A 21,182-nucleotide genomic window follows, 5' to 3' on the forward strand; every position below is an offset into this window, starting at 1 on the left:
TCAGTAGTTTCCTGCACTTCCTCTATTTCTCCTATGACATTCTCTGCTCTCTCTGTCACATTCTCATTTGTCCTGTCTCCGTTATTCCCATCTAGTGATTCTTGACTACCATATAGTCAGTCCTCACCTTCTTCATTCTTATCCTTCATTGCTGCCTTCTTATTTTTCTTGCAATCCTTTGCCATATGTCCCTTTTTACTGCATTTAAAACATTCACCCCTTTTCTTTCTCCCTTCAAAGTCCTCTGATCGCTGATCAGATTGTTTATTTCCCTGGGCATCCTTCTTGCCCTTCTTTCCGGACTGTACTAAATAAACTTCTCCGTCATCTACAGCGAATACTTGGGCTTTCTTTTTCTTTTTGTTATTAAAATGCCTTTTGGCATGCCTAGCATATTCAAGTAGTGACTGTAAACTGCTTATACGATGGTCTACCATATGCTTCGTAATAAAACTACTTATGGGTGCAATACTGCCTTTTAAAAATGCATTCTTTAACTGCTGCTCATATGGGGAATCTTGTGTCTGGTCTTCAGGAGCCTGCATTCCACAATGGCTATTAAAACATTCTATTAATCTGGCATAATACCTATCAACAGTTTCACCTTCTTGTTGGATGCATTGATTAATGCAAGTCCAGTCTGCCCTAGGCTTCCATTTTTCAGAAATTCGGTCTGATAGACCCTTCACTCTGTTGTCTAACTCTGCGCTGTTATGTGGGAGGGGCTTAAGCGCAGCGTCACGGGGATTCCAGTTGCCACTGAGCATGTGCCAATCTGGATCTACTATTTGTCTGACAACTTTTTCTGAGGATTTTTCTAGTTTACCATCAAATTCATATTTATTAACCCATTTCGTGTAGTATTTAACGTTATCGGCACGTCGTGACCGCATGTATTCTGCGTCTTCAGTTAACAGTGGATTCTGGGGTTGTTTTGTACATTTATCACCCATTTTGACCTAACCTTATGAATGTTACGTAACCCTTCCTGTTTTTTAACATGGTACCACGAAGATTTTATAGTCCCTTCAGACTACCTGCCTACTTATTCTGCTTCCCTGATCTATGACAAGATAGCAATTTTTCTGTCCCTGGATTTACATAAAAAATCCTGACTGAACAAATACAATCAAGTCCCTGATCTAAAACAGAAAAAAGTCCCTGATCTATGACAAGATAGCAATTTTTCTGTCCCTGGATTTACATAAAAATTCCTGACTGAACAAATACAATCAAGTCCCTGATCTAAAACAGAAAAAAGTCCCTGATCTATGACAAGATAGCAATTTTTCTGTCCCTGGATTTACATAAAAAATCCTGACTGAACAAATACAATCAAGTCCCTGATCTAAAACAGAAAAAAGTCCCTGATCTATGACAAGATAGCAATTCTTCTGTCCCTGGATTTACATAAAAAATCCTGACTGAACAAATACAATCAAGTCCCTGATCTAAAACAGAAAAAAGTCCCTGATCTATGACAAGATAGCAATTTTTCTGTCCCTGGATTTACATAAAAAATCCTGACTGAACAAATACAATCAAGTCCCTGATCTAAAACAGAAAAAAGTCCCTGATCTATGACAAGATAGCAATTTTTCTGCCCCTGGATTTACATAAAAAAACCTGATTGAACAAATACAATCAAGTCCCTGATCTAAAACAGAAAAAAGTAGAATCCCCTTACCTGAGCCTCAGCAATTGATCACCCTGGTCCGATTGAAACCTGCTCGTCAGCCACAGATCAGAAAGTGTCCGGACTCTGTTTATACGACAATTCAGTCGGAGGTCTTTTCAAATAAGAAGAACCATTTCGGTAACTTCTTCCGTACGGATTTCAGCCACCAGGCCTGTCTGATCCAGGTCAACAAAGAGGCTTCCGGTCAAAGAAGGACCAACTTGTCAAAGGAAAAATCAAAGATCAATGCAGCCAAGGTTCAGTTAAGGTTCCTTTATTCTTGTACAAGGAGACAAAAATGCAGTTCAGAAGTTTGTCTGACATTATACAGGAAATACTTCATTATTATACTGTTTTGTAAGCCATTGCTCTCTAAGCTGACGTAATAAAATACAACTCTTAGCATTGTTCTAAGACAGGTGTTTACTAAGTTTTTCTGCTGATATAGCAAGTATAAACTTCCCATGTGAAAATTTCCTAAGATAACGTGGCCTCGCTAACTGCCGGTCTGTAACAATTCACTCATATTTCAGTGTTGCAATTAGTGATTCTTTCCTGCTTTGAGCATAAAGCATATTCTGATTTCAGCCTATAATCTTATCTACAGCTGCAGTATAAACAAGGTTATTTGCTTAAGTCTAGTAACATTTCAGAATACTGTATTGTTCCTTTTCCTAACGTTAGCAAAATCATCTGTTTCTCAGTGTATGAACAAGGTCATTCACTGAGCTGACAAGAAGCAAAGTCAGAAAGTACATGCAATTATTTTCAAGCCTGTAACAGAATAAATGTGTTAACCCTTTTAGGCTTCTAATGCAGCAAGCATAATGCTAATACATATATGAATACGTGTTTTACTATCTATGTGAATACATATTTCTCTCACAATTTTCCCAAATTGTATACTATTTCACTTGAATTTTCTAGCTGCAGTTAATTTACCAGAATAGCCTTTAATTTTTTAAACTGACAACTTGAGATGTATGAAATGTGACCATTACCAGGCAATTAGACTGATCAAAGTATCTTCTTATTGTTGTATCAGAGTAGAAGTGTGCAAAGCCTGAAAAGTCTGAGCCTTCCTTTTATAATTGTAAAATTATCTATCTGGCTCCCAGTTGCACGTATTGTTCTTTTTATTAGAATGAATAAACTCTTTTTGGGTTCAGTATACATAATATTGCAGAGTTCTCATACCTTTTCTTTACATTTAAACTAGATAAATGTTCAAGTGGGGGGAGTGAGGCAAATTTGAACCTTTAACTAGTCAAAACCTCATAAAATATGTTTTTGCAGGACTGACCCCCCCCCCATCACCCGAAGACATAATTAAACTAGCGTCATCATTGCACACACATGGAGAAAACAGAAGAGGCTGCACGCCAGTTGACTGATAGTGCACAATCATAAAAACTCTGAAAGAGAAGCAGCACCTATTACTTATTGCAATGGGTGGAAGAAAATGCATGATGTTTGTGTAGTTTTGTCTTTTTAGATGACCAAACACAAAGAATCCCATGGTGCTAGATAACCAGGAACCAAAAGGAAATCACTACTACCACAAGCCGCACAAATCAATACTCAGAAATTCCACAGTGTGCTGAAATAACATTTCTGAAAGTTGAGTGCTTTTGTTTGAAAAAAATCTGAAGTTCATCATAAACTGATTTTACAAAGTATCACCTGTTTAAATAACTCATTTGATTGACACATGATTAAATCATTACCTAAGTTTAAAGTGCACTTGCCCCAGTGTGAAATAAAATAAGAATCCAAACATTTATACTGAAAATAAAACAACTCTTTGATTAATTCGGTAAATAACATTCTGATGAAACATAAAAAAGTCAAATAAGAGTATAATAACTAAGACTTCCAAACAAAGAAAGTTAATATTAATAAAAAAATCAATCTACAGTTTGCTGTGTTTCATAATTTGGCACCATGTAATTTTAACACACCATGGTGTCATCTAAACAAGGAAATTGTCCCCCATTAAGCCACAGCTGCCAAATCATCTTTTATTTTAATTTCATTTCACATGGGCCTACTTGGATAAGATGGGAAACTGCTCAAGAATAACAGACAAAAAAGTACAGTTGTGTAAGCTGCACTTACATATAACAGTAGATGTTCAAATTCTTCACTGCTGCAGGAGCCTGTGGGTTACATCCTGAAAAGGATACAGCAACTATCTAGCTTCCAAAACTTTTCAGCCCCTCCTATTCTGTCACTCTTGATGCTTATAGGCTAATCCTTTTTTGGAGGAAGCAGCATAGTGCTATAGCAAATAGCCATAGTGAATGAACATCTTCAGGACTTTTTTGCCGCTCAACAGAAAATGGGAAACTCATCCCGAAAAAAACACAAATATAAATGGGCTGCCTTCAGAAAATGGAATTTGTCCCTTCTCCACTGTTGCGCATTCTTGGAGTTGATATATATAATTAGCAGGGGGTGTGGGGGGCACAGTCCACCACATGAGGGATGCAGGGGGTACAGCTCCCCACATGAGGGGTGCAGGGGGCTTGCCCCGTGCATTAAAAATGTTTTCGATATTTTGATATTCAGTCTTTTCAACTATCGATCTTCTGACATAGACCCGTATATATATATATATATATATATATATATATATATATATATATATATATATATATATACACACACACACACACACACACACACACACACACACACACACACACACACACACACACACACACACAAGCAACCAACAATATCTATCCCACAACCACTATATATGAAAATGGGAATGGTAGGTGGGGACGGCTACTGCAGCAGTGAAAAAAACAAAACAATTCCTTCTTTCCCGCCTTTCTAAGCTAGTTTAGTCCAGTTTTCAAGCTAGTGCTGAATTCAGGGCTGTGATACTAGTTTCTGAGTTGCCCATACCTTACTTGGATAGAAGGAAGTTTCTCTGTTCACCTGTGAGAGAGCGGAGCTTTGAGCGGCCTATCTGTCCCTGGAGGAGTGGTTCCAGCCCAGAAGTTAGTAGTATATTGGTCATTTTGGGCTAATTTCTATCTCTTTCATTTTCCTACTATAAAAACCGTGTTTGCATGGTTTTGTGCGCCAGGCAGCACCAGTTAGCTATGGTTAAATTATTCCTGGCGCCAATAAGTCTCCTCTTCAGTTTTTCCCTTTAAACTCATCTAACTTTCAACCTAAGCACTCAAAAAACATCCTACAGCCCAGCACTTGCTCAGACCTAATAGCAAGCACTAATATACTCTGACACTTGATTGCCCATCAGGACAAGGCTCTTTATTCACCCCTCACCAACCATGCGACTAAGCAGCTCACCTTACTATTTAGGCATGACCAAAGGGCAATTTCAGGTGTACTCTCCAGTCCAGCTGGTGAATCTGGGATCCTGAGGCAATGTTACAACTACCTCATGTACACAGACAACCCTCTCCTCCTACCACAAAACACTAACATATGCGAGAGATGCAATTATATAGCCAAACTGGAGGCTAAGCTGTCTTCACCCAAGACTGGAACAGACAGTCAAGAGAAGAAGGTTAACACATGCACCACACCTCCAGCCACACAAAGACCTACTAAAACAGCACTGAGAAAAAATACACATAAATACACAAAATCATACTTGGAGGCTCTAAATAAAAACCTGCAAAAGCATCAGAGACCTCCAAAGCAGACACCAAAACAACCTGCACCTCCCGTCACAAACCAGACAACACATAAAACACAAAATCAGTGTGCCGCACAATCACAGCCCTTAAGGCGAAATAACATACCTAACACACTAGTAATAGGTGACTCTATAGTCAGGCACACTGACGTCCCACTCACTAGGCTGGATAAGCAGAAGGTTACTGTTAGTTGCCTGTCAGGAGCCAGAATCTGTCACATAACACAAGCACGCAGGTCACTCCATAACAAGTACAAATATGACTCTGTCACTGTTCATGTTGGTGTAAATGACCTGAGATGTACCTCCCTGGACTACATGAAAAGAGACATGGAAGAGCTCTCTGATATAGTCCAGGCTGGTATGACCCCAGACCCTGAATAGCATCATGCCCTCACCAAGAATGATACCTCAGTATAAAGAAAAAAAGATCAATTTCAACAATTGGCTAAGCTTCTGCTGTCATTCAAAGTGGATCCAATGCCTGTCAGCCTGGGACGACATGCTCGACAAGCCACGTTGCTTCACAAGAGATGGCTTGCACCTATCACCCCTAAGCTTTCGAATACTGGCCAAGGCTCTTGCTGCCCCCATAGTGCCTTTTTTAGGCAAGGCTCAAAAGTCAAACCTACCTCTGTAAACAGCACAATTAACAAAAAACTGAGGGTTATGCTACGCCAGGAGTTTAAATCTCAAAATGCATGCGCTCGAAGCACTCCTCAGTATGGAGAACGTTGACAACTGTGCAGTAACTGAAACCTGGTTCAAGGCTCCAGAGACCACCCCAGCACTACCGGGCTACAACTCATACCACACATTTCGGCCACAGAACACGGACAGAAATGCAAAAGGAGAGGGTGTAGCCATATTCATCAAGGATACCTACACCTCCAGGTTAGTGTCGCAGCATAATACCTCTGAGATCATCCATGTGCAACTAACATCAGGCAAATCTGCAGTGCAAATTGTGGCCTGCTACAGATCACCCTCCATGACCCAGGACCACCACTCCATCTTTCTGGAGACACTGGAAAACATGAAGGTCTTACCGAACACCCTGATATTGGGTGATTTCAATTACCCTACCATTAACTGGGAAAACTACTCGAGTACAAACTCCCAGGCCCAGCGCTTCCTGGAATTCATCAACTCAAACGCCCTGGATCAGCTGGTAAACTCCCCTACCAGAGGTGAAAACATATTGGACCTGGTCATCACCAACATGTGCGACAGGTGTTCCACACCGGAGGTCAACCCGTCACTGGTTAGATCAGACCATAAACTAATCACTCTGGATGTCCACACCCCACCACCACCCCCAACTAAAGAAACCACAGTAAAAACACTTTTCTAAAGCAAACTTCATCTTACTTAAGACAGAGGTGGTAAGTTTCACAGCCCCACACTAAAGGATAATGCTGCTCAAGATGCAGAAACCTTTACAAATGCACTCTATGAGCACCTACAAGGATGCATGTATCGTGCCATCCCTAACAAAACCAAGACTCACTCCTCTAAGAGAAGGAAACCAGTTTGGTGGACCCCTGCCATAAACAGGTTATACAATAGAAGGAGGAAACTAGTTCAGAAAAAAAGCAAATCCCAAGAAGGAAATACATCCCTGATCAGTATCAGTAAGAAACTAAGGTCCCTCATGAAATCATCCAAGGCTAACTTTGAAAGAAAAATAGCCAAGGATTCAAAAGATAACCACAAAGCCTGTTAAGAATCTAAATGGCAACTCACAGATATGCACTGAACTAGTGCAAAATAGCACAAAATATACTGAACCTACTGATATTGCCAACATCCTGGCTGATAGATTCATTGCAAACTTCACCCCCCTCTCATCCCTAAAAAGGTTCACAACAATACCGGAAAAGTGTAGTGTCCCGGAAATCACAGACACACAGGTGAAAACAGCCCTTTCAAAAGCCAAAAACACGGCATCAATGGGGCCAGATGATGTCCCTGGCTGCGTCTTGCATGAACTACAGAACAAACTAACCCCCCACCTAAACACGCTGTTCAACCTCAGCCTCTCCACAGGCTACGTGCCCTAGAATGGCGCATAGCAATGGTTATTCCTCTCCACAAAGGACGGGCCACAACTGACCCTGGTAACTATCGCCCCATAAGCCTGACTAGCCTGGTCTACAAGACTATGGAGCGCATCATCATGGAACTTATTAACAAAGACATTGGAAACCTCCAAACACTTGACCCGACCCAGTTTGGCTTTGTTAAGGGCAGATCATGCCTACTAAACCTGGATGACTTATTTGAGACAGTCACTAAGGCCATAGATGAGGGAAAGGTGGTTCATATAGCCTACCCTGACCTCGCCAAGGCTTTCGACACCATTCCCCACTCGGGTATTAGAGAAAAACTCACCAGCCTGAACATAAACCCCTATGTCACAAGATGGGTTGCCAACTGGCTTACAGACAGAACACACATGGTAAGAATAGCGGGCTCCAGGTCCGACTCTAAACCAGTCACAAGTGGTGTCCTGCAAGGCTTGGTCCTGGGACCCCTACTCAATGCTACTCAACGCCAGAAGTCTAAACCTCAAGATGCATGCACTCGAAACTCTCCTTAGCATGGAAAACATCGATATCTGTGCAGTAACAGAAACCTGGTTCAGGACTCCCGAGAGCACCCCAGCACTACCAGGTTATACCTCATACCATGCTTTTCGGCCCCAAAACTTGGACCGAATCACAAATGGAGGGGGAGTATCGATATTCATCAAATATACCCACACCTCCAGGTTGGTGGCAAAGCACGAAGCATCAGAGACTATCCATGTGCAACTAACAGTGGGTAAAACTGCCTTCCACTTTATAGCCTGCTACAGACCACCTTCCCAAACCCAGGAACCCCACTCGGCCTTCCTGAGAACACTGGAAAATATGAAGGTCACTCCGAACACCATTATATTGGGCGACTACAACTACCCAAACATAGATTGGGAGCATTACTCTAGCTCCAACACCCTTGCCCAAAGGTTCCTAGAATTCATAAACTCAAATGCTATGGAACAACTTGTTACCACTCCCACAAGAGGGGAAAACATACTGGACCTGATCATCACCAACATGGGGACTCTATGCTCCAGACCAGAAGTGTATCCCTCACTGGTAAGATCAGACCATAAACTGATCTCACTGGATATTCACATCCTGACCCCCACCCCCTGCCCAGAAAACCACAGTGAAAAACTTCTCTAAAGCAAATTTCACACTCCTCAAAACCGAGGTGGAATCCTTCAAAGCCCCCGGGCCTGTGGAAAATACGGCCCAGACTGCAGAATCCTTTATAAATGCATTCTATGAACACCTTCAGGAATGCATGGATCATGCAATCCCAAATAAAACCAAGACCCAATCCTCCAAAGGCAGACGACCTGTCTGGTGGACCCCAGCCATAAACAAACTATACAATAGAAGGAGGAAGCTACTACATGATAGAGCAAAATCCCAAAAAGGGAAGGCACCTCTGATCAGTATTAGCAAAAACTAAGGGCACTCATAAAATCGTCAAAGGCCAGCTTGAGAGAAAAATTGCACAGGACACTAAGGATAATCACAAGGCTTTCTTTAGTTATGTTAGGAACCTGGGTGGGGATTCCCTGATATGTTCAGAATTAGTCCAAAATGACAAAAATACACTGATCCCACAGACATTGCCAACATCCTAGCTGACAGGTTCAGCGCAAACTCCCCTCCCTACCAAAGGGCAAATATCTATCCCAGCAGAGTGCTGCCCCTGACATCTCAGATGCTCAGGTGGGAGCCGCCCTCTCAAAGCAAAAAACACAGCATCAATGGGACCAGACGGTGTCCCAGGCTGCGTCCTACATGAACTCCAAGGAGAGCTAAACCCAAACATAAAACTACTGTTCAATCTCAGCCTTACTACAGGATATGTACCCAAAGAGTGGCGTACAGCAACAGTGGTCCCTCTCCACAAAGGTGGTGCCTCAACGGACCCTGGAAACTATCGCCCCATAAGCCTGACTAGCTTGGTCTGCAAAGCTATGGAAAGGATCATCATGGACCTCATAAATAAAGATATTGGGGACCTACAGACACTGGATCCTACCCAGTTCAGCTTTGTTAAGGGCAGATCCTGCCTCTTAAACCTGGTTGACTTCTTTGAAACAGTCACCAAGGCCATTGACGAAGGGAAGGTGGTCCACACAGCCTATCTGGACCTCGCAAAAGCCTTCGATACAATACGCCACTTAGGGGAGGTCATCGTGCCTCTTTACTCATCCCTCATCAGGCCCATAATCGAGTACAATGCCCCTTTTGGGATGCACCTTACCAAACACCTGCAGCAACTGGAAAGACCCCAAAAGTACCTCACCAAGAGGATCAAAGGGCTCAAACAGATGCCATATGCTGCCCGGTTAAAGAAACTCCAGCTCTACTCAGTGGCATACCGCCTGCTCAGAGGTGACCTGTGCCTGATGTATAAGGCCATGTCCAACCCGGAATTAAGGGACATGCTGCACCTCAAAAAATCCAAATCCCATCGAGCTACATGCTCGAGAGACTTGAACTTCAGCACTGAAATGAATAGGACATGCTGGAGGGACAGATTCATAACCCAGAGGCTGCCTTCACTCTGGAATAAAATCCCAGTCCAGGTTAGGCAGAGTCCCTCATTGACTCTCTTCAAGAGGAGTCTTGATGAGTGGATGGGAGATCGTAGGTTTACCCCGGGTATCACTTCTGTGTCACTGTTAGACTGAGGCACAGTATACTAACCTCGAAAAAGGGCATAGCAAAATTAATTTAAAATGGGTGGCGAAAGCCAAACATACTCTGGCTAGGCTTATAAATGCCCTAGGGCAGATAGCCTAGTATGAACCTATGAACCTATGAACTTGATAGAGCCCAAAACTGGAATCTGAAACTCCATGGGATGAGACTGTTGAATCCACATATTTTTGAGGTACCAATGAATCTTTCTCATAAGTAACCTGGCATTAGGAATCATGGGAATCATAGACGCCATAAGGCCTAATATCCTAATAAATTCTCTGGCCATAGCTTGAGACTAGTGAGAAAAATTCAAGTAGACTTCCAGATACTACTTTTTCCTGAGGAAGGAAAATCTTTTGAGATATAGAGTCCATTAGGCATCTTTGAAAAATAATCCTGTGTGATGCAGTAAAGGAGGATTTTTGCATATTTATCTGGAATCCCAGCTGTTCTAAAAGGGAAAATGTCTTTATTGAGGACTCCTGACAAGTGAGGAAAGACTACTACAAAAATAAGCAAGTCTTCCAAATAAGGGAAAAGGCGGATACCATACAATCTGCAGTGGGCCACTACTGGGTCTAGACACTTTGTAAACAGTCTTGGTGCAGTGGACAGCCCAAAGGGTAATACTGTGAATTGATAATGTGACCCAGACACAAAATCTTAGCAATCTCTTGATGTTGCTTGCTGTTAGAATGTGATGGTAAGTATCTTTGAACTCTAAAGTTACTATAAAGCTCTAATCTGGCATCAGAAGTAACACTGTTTGAAGGAACAACATCTTGAACTTTGGAATCTTTACAGAAAGATTGAGAAAAGAAAGATCCAAAACAGGTCCACAAGAGTTCTCCTTTTTTGGAAACAGAAACATTCTGAAATAAAAACCTTTTCCTAACTGATCTGCAAGAACATGGTCTATGATTCCCACCATACCTCTCAACTGCCCAGCTTTTCACAGAATGTCCAGATTTTTGCCTCATATTTTTAGTCTGTTCCTTATACAATTTGTGGTTTTCTGATAAATCACTGAGGATTGAAGTCACTAAATAATGGCAATTTTTGAGTTTCAGACTTCACATCATTCAGGAAAATGCATGTTAACACAAATCCTACAATTCAAGCAATGCTTTAAGTTTATAAGAACAATATTTAAAATTGTCCCTATTTTGGGGGCCTTTATCCCCCCATTATTTTTAGCTTTGTCCAGATTTCTCATCCTAAGAGATTGAGAGGTATGACTCCTACATCTAATATGTTGGACCACTGGAAGAAACAATTCTGTTTGATTGGAAGGGTGAGACAGGATTCTCCTGAAAGGAGGGGGTTATCTAGCCATTGGCAACTGTAACCCACCTGTGTATCCTTTAAAAGCCATTTGTCAGAATATGTCTGTTGTCAAAAAGGAGCATTTTGAGTCAGTTTCAGTGAAAGATGAAGAGATGCTGGAGGAGGGTAGTTGAGCTGGATTCTTGGACCTCTGCTCTTCAAAATATAAACTAATTCACTCTACGCAGCCTCCAGACAGGCCTCAGTCATTCAATATGCATATGTCTCTACCTTCATCGGCTTAGTTCCTAACCTCTCCATGTTTCAAAAAAATCATTGAGGACTCATTGTCTTCCATTCACTCTTGGCTGTCTTACTCCCAACTCCTTCTTAACCCTAACAAAACCAAAGTTATGCTATTTACTATTAAATATATTGTTAAACAAATGCAGTCCTTAACCATTTCCTCTCTAGATAACACTCAACTTGGACAAATATCTCAAACCAAATTTCTAGGAGTTGTTATTGATAATAACTTGAAATATGACCAGCATTTAACATATATAATAAAAAAATCAAAACTTAATAACCCTATATAGACCCAAACACTACCTTACTAACTATACTAGAAAAAACTTTACATCTGCTTACTTACTAGCATCACTAGTTTATGCAATAATAAAACAGCAAAATCTGCTTTGAATTTCCCCTCCTATTCTCATCACTGCCTTGCCATAAAAGAAATAAAGTGGTTAGGACTTTCCAACCAACTTATCTTTTCACAATTAGTGCATATATTCTTCTCTTTCAACCAGAAAACTGTCATGACCTAAAAAATACATTCAACTATTACCCCCCCACAAGATAAGATCTGGTAATCAAACTCTCCCTAAAAGCACCACATCCACAAACAATGCAGGGGGCTCGCTTTTATACCAGCTATGTTTCCAAAATATGGAACATCATACATCTGCATATAAGGCTCATCCCCACTTTATATAACTTCAAACCTGCTATCGAAACTTATCTCTCCAAATCACAGGTTTGCTCCTGCTATAGCTCAGGTTAGCTCCAACATCTCACTATCTACTTTCCCTAAATCTACCTTTACTTTACTCCTCTCTGTACTTCAGATTCTTCTCTTAATTTATTATTTATTAATCTCTATCCCCTTCGTCTATAAAATATATTCACCCACTAATCTTCTTCCTTCCTGATCTTTTTTTCTCTAATAACTCACACTTTTGACCTTATATTTATTTATTTATTTATTTATTTCCAGTTTGATTACCGGGGAAGTCCACTGGGCCCAGAGAGCCCGTTTTCAGTGGAGGCCCGGGGAGAGAAGCTCCATAACACAGAATACAGTAAAGATACAGTCTAGAAAAGTTACAGCTAAAAGAACAAGTTACAAATATATGAATTCAATACAAAGCATAAGCAACTTAGCTCATAGTGAGAGATCATATGGATTATACTGTACAGATTCATTTAGACATACATTCATTCTTTTAAAGTAAGAAACTACATACATTAATTCATTTAAAGTAAGAAGCTATTTGCAGTATTTACATAGATGAAATCATTTGGGAAATAGCTATGGGAGTTATAGAGAGCTTAGGAACACAGGAGGAAATCATCTCAGGTGTATTTACTTAAACAGAATTACGTAGGGTGAAACCAAATACATTTCCATTTGCAGGCCAGGTATGTGAATAGCTGGGTTTTAAAATTATCTGTGTTTGGTGTTGTCCTTAGTGTGGAAGGGAGTGAATTCCATTTCTTGCCTAGGGAGAAAGAAAGGAGAAGTTAGCCAGCGGGTCGTTTAGGTTTGTGGATAGTAATTAAGTTTTAGTGTTCAGATCTGAGAGTTCTATTAGGGGTGTAGGGGGGGAGGATGTTTGTTAGAGCAGCAAATTTTGTTGGGTGAAATATGAGTCTGTGTGCAGTGGTATGTTGGAGGTAGTCTAGGTAATCTGTGAGTTCTACCCAATTCAGAGATTGGAGGGTAAGACAGTGATGTGTGGAATTTTTGGCTTTGGTGACAAATTTGCATATTTTGTTATAGCAGTTTTCAAGTTTAGTGGTGATGCAAAAGGTTAGGTTAGTTAGAAGAGGGGCTCCATACAGTAGGGAAGGAAGAAGGTAAGTAGGGGCCAGAGTAGGCCTAGTAGAGGTGGAGAGGAAGCGATTGTTCCTGTATAGCAGTCTTAACTTTTGGTGGGTTTTCTTTATATTTTGTTGAATATGGATATCAAACTTGAGGTGTTCGTCTATAGTAACACTGAGAAGTTTGGCAAAGGGAATCACTTCGATAAAAGACTTGGTTTTGCTAAGGACTTGAAAGGAACTTTTGTCGTGATAAAGTTTTTGAGGGTGGGAATAGTAGTATTTTAGATTTGTTTGCATTGAGAGAGAGAGGTGATTTTGGCGCATCCAGGTCTCAGTAGTTGAAAAGGCAGTTTGGGTTTTAGTTAGCAGTTCAGGGAGATTAGAGGCAGAGCAGACTAAAGTTGAGTCATCTGCATATTGAATGACTTTAGCGTCAGGAATTGCAGATTGAAAATTATTGATAAAGATATTAAATAGCATAGGTCCAAGGATGGACCCCCTGTGGTACGCCTGTTGGGTGGGTAAGAAAGGAGAGGTGGCTTTCTTTCATTTCACAGCCTGAGCTCTATCTGACAGGTAACCTGAAAACCAGGATAAAGTGTTTTGGGAGAGAATTAGGTTTGAGAGATGATAGAGAAGGTGCTTATGGGAAATAGTATTGAATGCCTTAGAGAGATCTAGGAGAACTGAAGATACTAAGTATCTGGAATCTCGGGCTCAATTGACAGTTTCTAAGAAGGAGGGTAGTGTGGTTATAGTGCTATGCTCTGGGCGGAAGCCATGTTGGGTAGGGGTAAGAAGTTGATTTGGGTTAGAAAAGGCATAAGTTGGAGGTGGACGCACTTTTCTAGGATTTTGGAGATTTTTGAGAGAAGAGAAATGGGGCAGAAGGTTGAGATGTTGGTGTTTTTGCCTTCCTTGTGGAGAGGAAGAATAAAGGCAGAATGCCAGAGTTTAGGAACATAGGATTCCTTTAATTATTTATTGATAAGGATACTAATTGGGAGTGCTATACCATCAGCAGCAGACTTTAGGAAGGAGGAGGGAATGTTATCAGGTGCACTGGAGTAGGTTTAAGTCTGGATAGAAGTCTTTTTATGAAATTAGTGGAGACAGGTTTGAGCTCAAACATAGGGGGGCAACTTATTAGGGAGCTTAGAAGGAGAAGAATGAAGGAGGGATGGGTTATTGTTGGGAAAAGTCTTGGTAAGGTCAGATATTGATTCTGCAAAAAAATAGTTAAATTGTGAGGCTAATTCAAGGTCAGATTTACTTGGATCAGGGCAGGGGTTATTTTTGAAGACTGGGTTAAGAAGTGAGTTTACGGACTTCCAAAATTGATTGGGGTTTTTAGTATGGTTGGACTGGAGCTTAGTATAGTAGGATTTTTTGTCATTGGTGATTTGTTGTTTTGCAAGGTTATGGAGCTGTGTGTATTGGAGAAGAGTTTTGGGCAGTTTATTCTTTTGGTAAAGCTTCCAGGATTTGTACCTTTGATGCATAATTTGTTTTGCTTCTTTGGATAGCCAAGGAGCAGTAATAGTTTTTATCCTTTTGTTTCTTAGAGGGGCTAGGGAGTTTAGAGTGTCTAGGAAGATAGAATTGAAGTGGTCTATGGCTTTGTCAAGAGGAAGGGTTTGAGAATGTTGGAGAAAGTTTAGGGGTTGAATTTGCTAAGGTTGCGAGTATGAATGTATTGATGCTGATGTGGGGTAGAGGTGGTTGAACGGTGAATGAAAGCTGGGAGGTGGTCACTAATGGTATCAGCGATTGTGACAGAGTTAGTAATTTTATTTGGATGGGTGACTAAGATCCAGTCGAGAATGGATCCTGGGGGATTTGTTTTGTTGGGTCGGGTGATGGAGAGGATTACTTGAGTAAAGTTATAGAGGTTAATGGATAGGGAGGGTAAGGACATATATACTATATGTCTCTATCTACTCTCCTTATGTAATGTTTCCCATCTCCTATGTTATTTATTCAAATAATCATGCATATTTTATTTATTGAAATAATCATCCATTCATTATATAGCAGAACTTCTACTATTAGCCCAATTAATCTGTGCAACTTATTTATATTTTTACTAAATGTGTAACTTGAAGTTGATGTAATAAAAATTATGTTAGCTGTACTTTACTGTGGAGCTTTTCTCCATGGGCTTCCAGTGAAAAAGAGTATGCCAGTCATCTCAGACAGACTTAACTAGTAATCAAATGCTACATAAAATAAAATAAATTCTGGTGTAGTCATTCTGAGGAGGAAAAAAAACTCCTTTTTTTGGTGTGGGGTGTTCATTATTTCCCTCCTGCCACCTCTTCTTAGGTGTTTGTCTGTCTGTCTGCTAGCAGGAGGCATTACTTGTTAGTTTTATCTTTTAAAGAGAGCAGAGGATTTGGAGGGAAATAAATTGGGGACTTGAAAATTCCTAGAAACTCTTTGTATGAAGTTACCTCTTTCATCTCATTGTCTGAGCACCTGCGTAGCAGAATGCCCAAATAAAACCTCTAGTTAGAGGAGAGCTCAGAATTTCTGCCTTTAAGTCATCTGAAAATTGTTGGTTATGTACCCAAACAAATCTTCTCAACATTTTGGCTGAAGCAGAAGCCCTAGAAACAGTATCAGCACCATCATACATACTTTTTAAGGATGTTTAGATACTTAAGCAAGTTAGTTATAATCTGATTCAAATGAGAACTCCCTTCATAAGGCTCAGAAGCAGCAAAATCACTCAAACTATTGGCACATTTAAGCATAAATTTACACATATAGTCCTGGTAACTGAGAATTCTGAAGAGGCTATTGTAAGGGAAGAAAAGAATATGTTACCCAGTCTGTCCAAAAATGTATCTCCTTTATCCCCAGGAACTGGATTATGGGTGGTAAGGCATCTGTTAGCATTTGGAGTATAGAGGAAAAGGCTGTGGGATGTGCACTCAGATGAGAAAACACATTTTTGCTAGTTTGAGAGACTCTGTTCACTTTATTACTTTATTTTTTTTTTGTATTGATGGTTGAGAATCAGGTGCATTGCAGGCAGCAGTAAAATCATCCTCCAAGGCTGGCAGAACAGAAGGAATGGATGATGTGTGCAGGGGTTCATGTTCTAATGAATAACAGTATCTGCCCAACTCAAAGGGAGTATCCACCTTTTTCCAAGCAAGCTCATCCTTAAGCCTGGAGACAGTCTTAGAAAAGGAGAAAGTCTACATATGGTCAAATTCAGGCTCACTATATAAAGAATGACACCCTTGGGCTATGGAACCCTCAGGAGAAATAATCCTGTCTCTGTCCACATCAGAGCCATCTAAACAACCATCCACTTCCTTTGGAGTGAAGAAGAAATAAATAGAATGAGACACTTGACACCCAAGATTAAAAGTCTGCATCAAACTCCCAGCTAAGGTAACAACATCATTTTTGTCACATAAACCATGTCCTTATGGTCACAGTTATCAACCTTCTGTTTCTTCTTTCTAGGGATATCTTTTGAAGAAGACCAAAAAGTAGAAGGGATATAATCCCATGCAAGAGATCTCTATCCTGGCCACCCCCATGAAGCACCAAAAAGAAATGTTTCACCCATGCCCACATTGGACACTGGAACAGCAGAACAGGATGTATCTAACCCCCAGTCCACAGTGGTCACCAACGATACACCAGAAGAATTCAAGGAAAACAGTAAGTGGTCTGAGGAACCAGCAACAGGGACTGCAGATTCACCTGAGGCACTGACTGAGCTTTTGCTAAGGGCAAGGTTTAATGCTTTAACTGATTTTTCTTTTTAGTCATGTTGGAAGAAGGAACAGTAGGAGCAGGGTAATTATCCATACTGTTGCTAGGGAAGAAGCCTCAGAAACCTGCAGACACTGGGCTCTTCACAGATTGGCTTTGTCAAAGGCAGGTCATGCCTATATAACCTGATGGACTTCTTCGAAAAGGTCACTAAAGCTATTGTTGAGGGCAAAACAGTGTACACTGCCAACCTTGACCTGGTTAAAGTTTTGACACAATGCCTCACTCTGTCATTGTAGATAAACTTACAAAATGATGCATTACCCCATATGTCACCTAACAGATAGCCAGCTGGCTCACTGATAGGGCACAAAACGTTAAGATAGGGGAATCTCCCTCCACAAAGAGGCCAATCACTAGTCCCACAGGAATCTGTGCTGGGGTCCTCTCCTTTTTGGTATCTACTTCTGTGAAATGAAGGCAAATGTTAATGGCCTCTGGCTGACTAAGTTTGTAGATGACTGCAAACTAGGCATGGCCACTGAATCACCTAAAGACACAGATACCCTTCAAGAGGGCCTGAAACAAACAAGCAGCTGGTGCCAGAAATATACACTAAAATCCAATGCATAACAGTACCCATTGGAAAGATGGCCATCCCTTGAAATTCCATTGATAATACACACCCAAACATACACACAGTTGTCAGGGATCTGGTAATGCATGTTGACAGTAATCTGAACTTTGACCACCACATGTCTACCATGGTGAGATAATTATTCTGCATTGCACAACTAATAAGTAAGGGCACGACATCCAAATCCTAGGAGGCCACTGTCCCACTGTACTCGGCCCTCATCAGACCGGTCATTGAGTACAACACTCCCTTCAACGTGTACCTGACAAGGCACTTGAAACAGCTTGAAACAGTGGTTCATCACAAAAAGAATACAGGTAATAAAAGCAAGTCCTATGCAGACCATCTCAAAGCCCTATCCATGTCCTCTGTCTCTTACAGACTGTTGTGCGATGATCTATGCCTAGCCTACAATGTATCCTCTGATTCATAGGTTCATAGGTTCATAGGTAGGTACTAGGCTATTGGCCCTAGGGCCTATACAAGTGTAGCCAAAAAGGTACCCTGGCTTTCGCCACCCAAGAAAATTATTTTCCTCTGCCCCTGTCAAGTAGAACCAAAGAAGTGATCCCCAGGGTGAATTTCCTATTACCCATCCAATCATCAAGATTTTTCTTGAAGAGTGCTAATGAGGAGCTCTGTTTGACATAGATAGGTAGTCTGTTCTAGAGTATGGGAAGTCTCCGGGACAGGAATCTATCCCTCCAGCATGTTCTGTTTATTGTGTTGACAAGGTTTAGGTCCCTAGAGCGTGTAGCTTGGAGGGATTGGGATTTCTTTAAGTGGAGCATGTCCAACAGCTCTGGGTTTGACATAGCTTTGTATGTTAGGCAGAGATCGCCACTGAGTAGGCGATATGTGACGGAGTAAAGCTGGAGTTTTTTGAGACGGTCTGCGTAAAGCATCTGTTTGAGGCCAGTAATCCTCTTTGTGAGGTATTTTTGTGGCCTTTCCAGTTGTTGTAGATGTCTTGTGAGGTACATACCAAAAGGGGCGTTGTACTCTATAATGGGTCTAATGAGTGATGAGTAGAGGGGAACAATGACCTCTTTTTTTCTGGATGAGAAACCTTTTGTGATGAGGTGTGCCATGTAGAAGGATTTCCTGACCACTGTGGCGATGTGATTATCAAAGGAGAGACTACTGTCCACCTGTGTCCCAAGGTCTCTTATCACACTTTCAGTGTTAAGTAGACTACCGCCTATGTAGTAGTTCATGGGTACAGAGTTTTTACCAAAGGGGATGACAATGCACTTTTTGGCATTGAGCTTGAGACCATGGCTTTGACACCAGACATCTGTCTCAGTGAGGCCCTTTTGTAGGATGTCCACATCGTTAGGAGTTTCAATTATGGCTCCTAGTTTGCAGTCATCTGCGAATTTAGTTAGCCAAAGACCTTCTGTGTTAGCCTGTACTTCAGAGAAGTAGATACCAAACAGGAGAAGACCCAGGACTGAACCCTGTCGTGCTCCACTTGTCACTGGTCTGAAGTCTGATTTGGAGTCTGCTACTTTCACAGTGTGGGTTCTGTCAGTAAGCCAGTTGGCAACCCATCTTTTGACATAGGGATTTATACCTGGTTTAGTGAGTTTATCTATAATTCCAGAGTGGGGGATGGTGTCGAATGCCTTGGTGAGATCTAGATAGGCTGTGTGAACCACCTTACCCTCATCTATGGCTTTGGTGACTACTTCAAAGAAGTCTGTCAGGTTTGGGAGACATGATCTGCCTTTTACAAACCCAAACTGTGTGGGGTCCAGAGTTTGGAGATCTCCAATGTCTTTGTTTATGAGTTCCATGATGATACGTTCCATGGCCTTGCAGACTAGGCTCGTCAGGCTAATGGGGTGGTAGTTCCGGGGGTCTGTTTTGGCCCCCCCTTTGTGGAGTGGGATAACTGTTGCGGTGCGTCATGCAATGGGCAAAAAGCCTGAGGTGAGGCTATGATTGAACATGGTACTTAGGTGGGGTGACAGTTCATTCTGTAGTTCATGTAGAAGGCAGCCTGGGATGTTGTCAGGTCCCATGGATGCTGTGTTCTTGGCTTTGGAGAGTGAGGTTTTTACCCGTGCATCTGTGATTACAGGAACTTTGCATTCTTCTGGTATAAAGATGGGTCCTTTAGGGGGGTGAGAGGGGGGGGTAAAGTTAGCACTGAACCTACCTGCCAGGATGTTGGCAATATCAGTTGGTTCTGTATATTTAGTGTCATTGTGCTGTAACTCAGAGCAGATCTGAGTGTTGTCATTGAGATTCTTGACATAGCTATAGAAAGCTTTGTGGTTGTCTTTAGAATCAGTGGCAATTTTGTTTTCATAACTAGCTTTGGAGGATTTTATGAGGGCCCTCAGCTTCTTACTGAGGCTGACCAGGGAGTTCCTCCAATCGTGGGATTTTACTCTTTTTTGCAACAGTTTCCTTCTTCTATTTAGAGTTTGTTTATGGCAGAAGACTACCAGATTGGCTTCCTTTTTTGGGGGGATAGCATCTTGGTTCTGTTAGGGATAGCACAATCCATGCACTCATGTAAGTGCTTATAAAGTGCATTTGTGTAGGATTCAGCAGTCGTACCTATATTGTCCATTTGCATGGATGTCGTGAAGTTTGCCACTTCTGTCTTAAGAAGCGTGAAGTTGGCTTTGGAGAAATTTTTTACGGTTGTTTTCCTAATGGGGGATAGGAGCGGGATGTGGATGTCTAAGGTGATTAGCTTGTGGTCAGATCTGACCAACGAGGAGCTGACCTCTGGTGTGGAACACTGGTCACCCATGTTGGTGATGACCAGGTCTAGGATATTGCTGCCCCTGGTGGGGGTGTGGATAAGTTGATCCAAGCATTGGAAATGATGATTTCCAGAAAACGTTGAGCAAAAGAGTTGGTACATGAGTAGTTTTCCCAGTTAATGGTAGGGTAGTTGAAATCACCCATTATTAGAGTGTTGGGTTGTACCTTAATATTTTCCAGTGTATCAAGAAAAGAGGAGTGGAAATCCTGGGGCATGGTGGGTGGTCTGTAGCAAGCTACAATCTGGATTGCAGTTTTGCCCAGAGTTAGTTGAACTTGGATAATCTCGGATACATTATGCTGAGCAACTAGCTTGGAGGTGTGGATATCCTTGATGAATATGGACACGCCTCCACCTTTAGTGTTTCGGTCCGGGTTTGGTGGCCGAAAGGCGTGGTATGAATTATAGCCTAGTAATGCAGGGGTGCTCTCTGGAGCTTTGAACCAGGTCTGTGTCACTGCACAGATGTCAATGTTCTCCATTTTAATGAGGCCTCGAGTGAGTGTATTTTGAGG

Source organism: Protopterus annectens, chromosome 2.part0, assembly GCF_019279795.1.
Source record: "Protopterus annectens isolate FY-2018-M chromosome 2.part0, PAN1.0, whole genome shotgun sequence".
In the NCBI taxonomy this organism is placed as follows: domain Eukaryota; kingdom Metazoa; phylum Chordata; order Ceratodontiformes; family Protopteridae; genus Protopterus; species Protopterus annectens.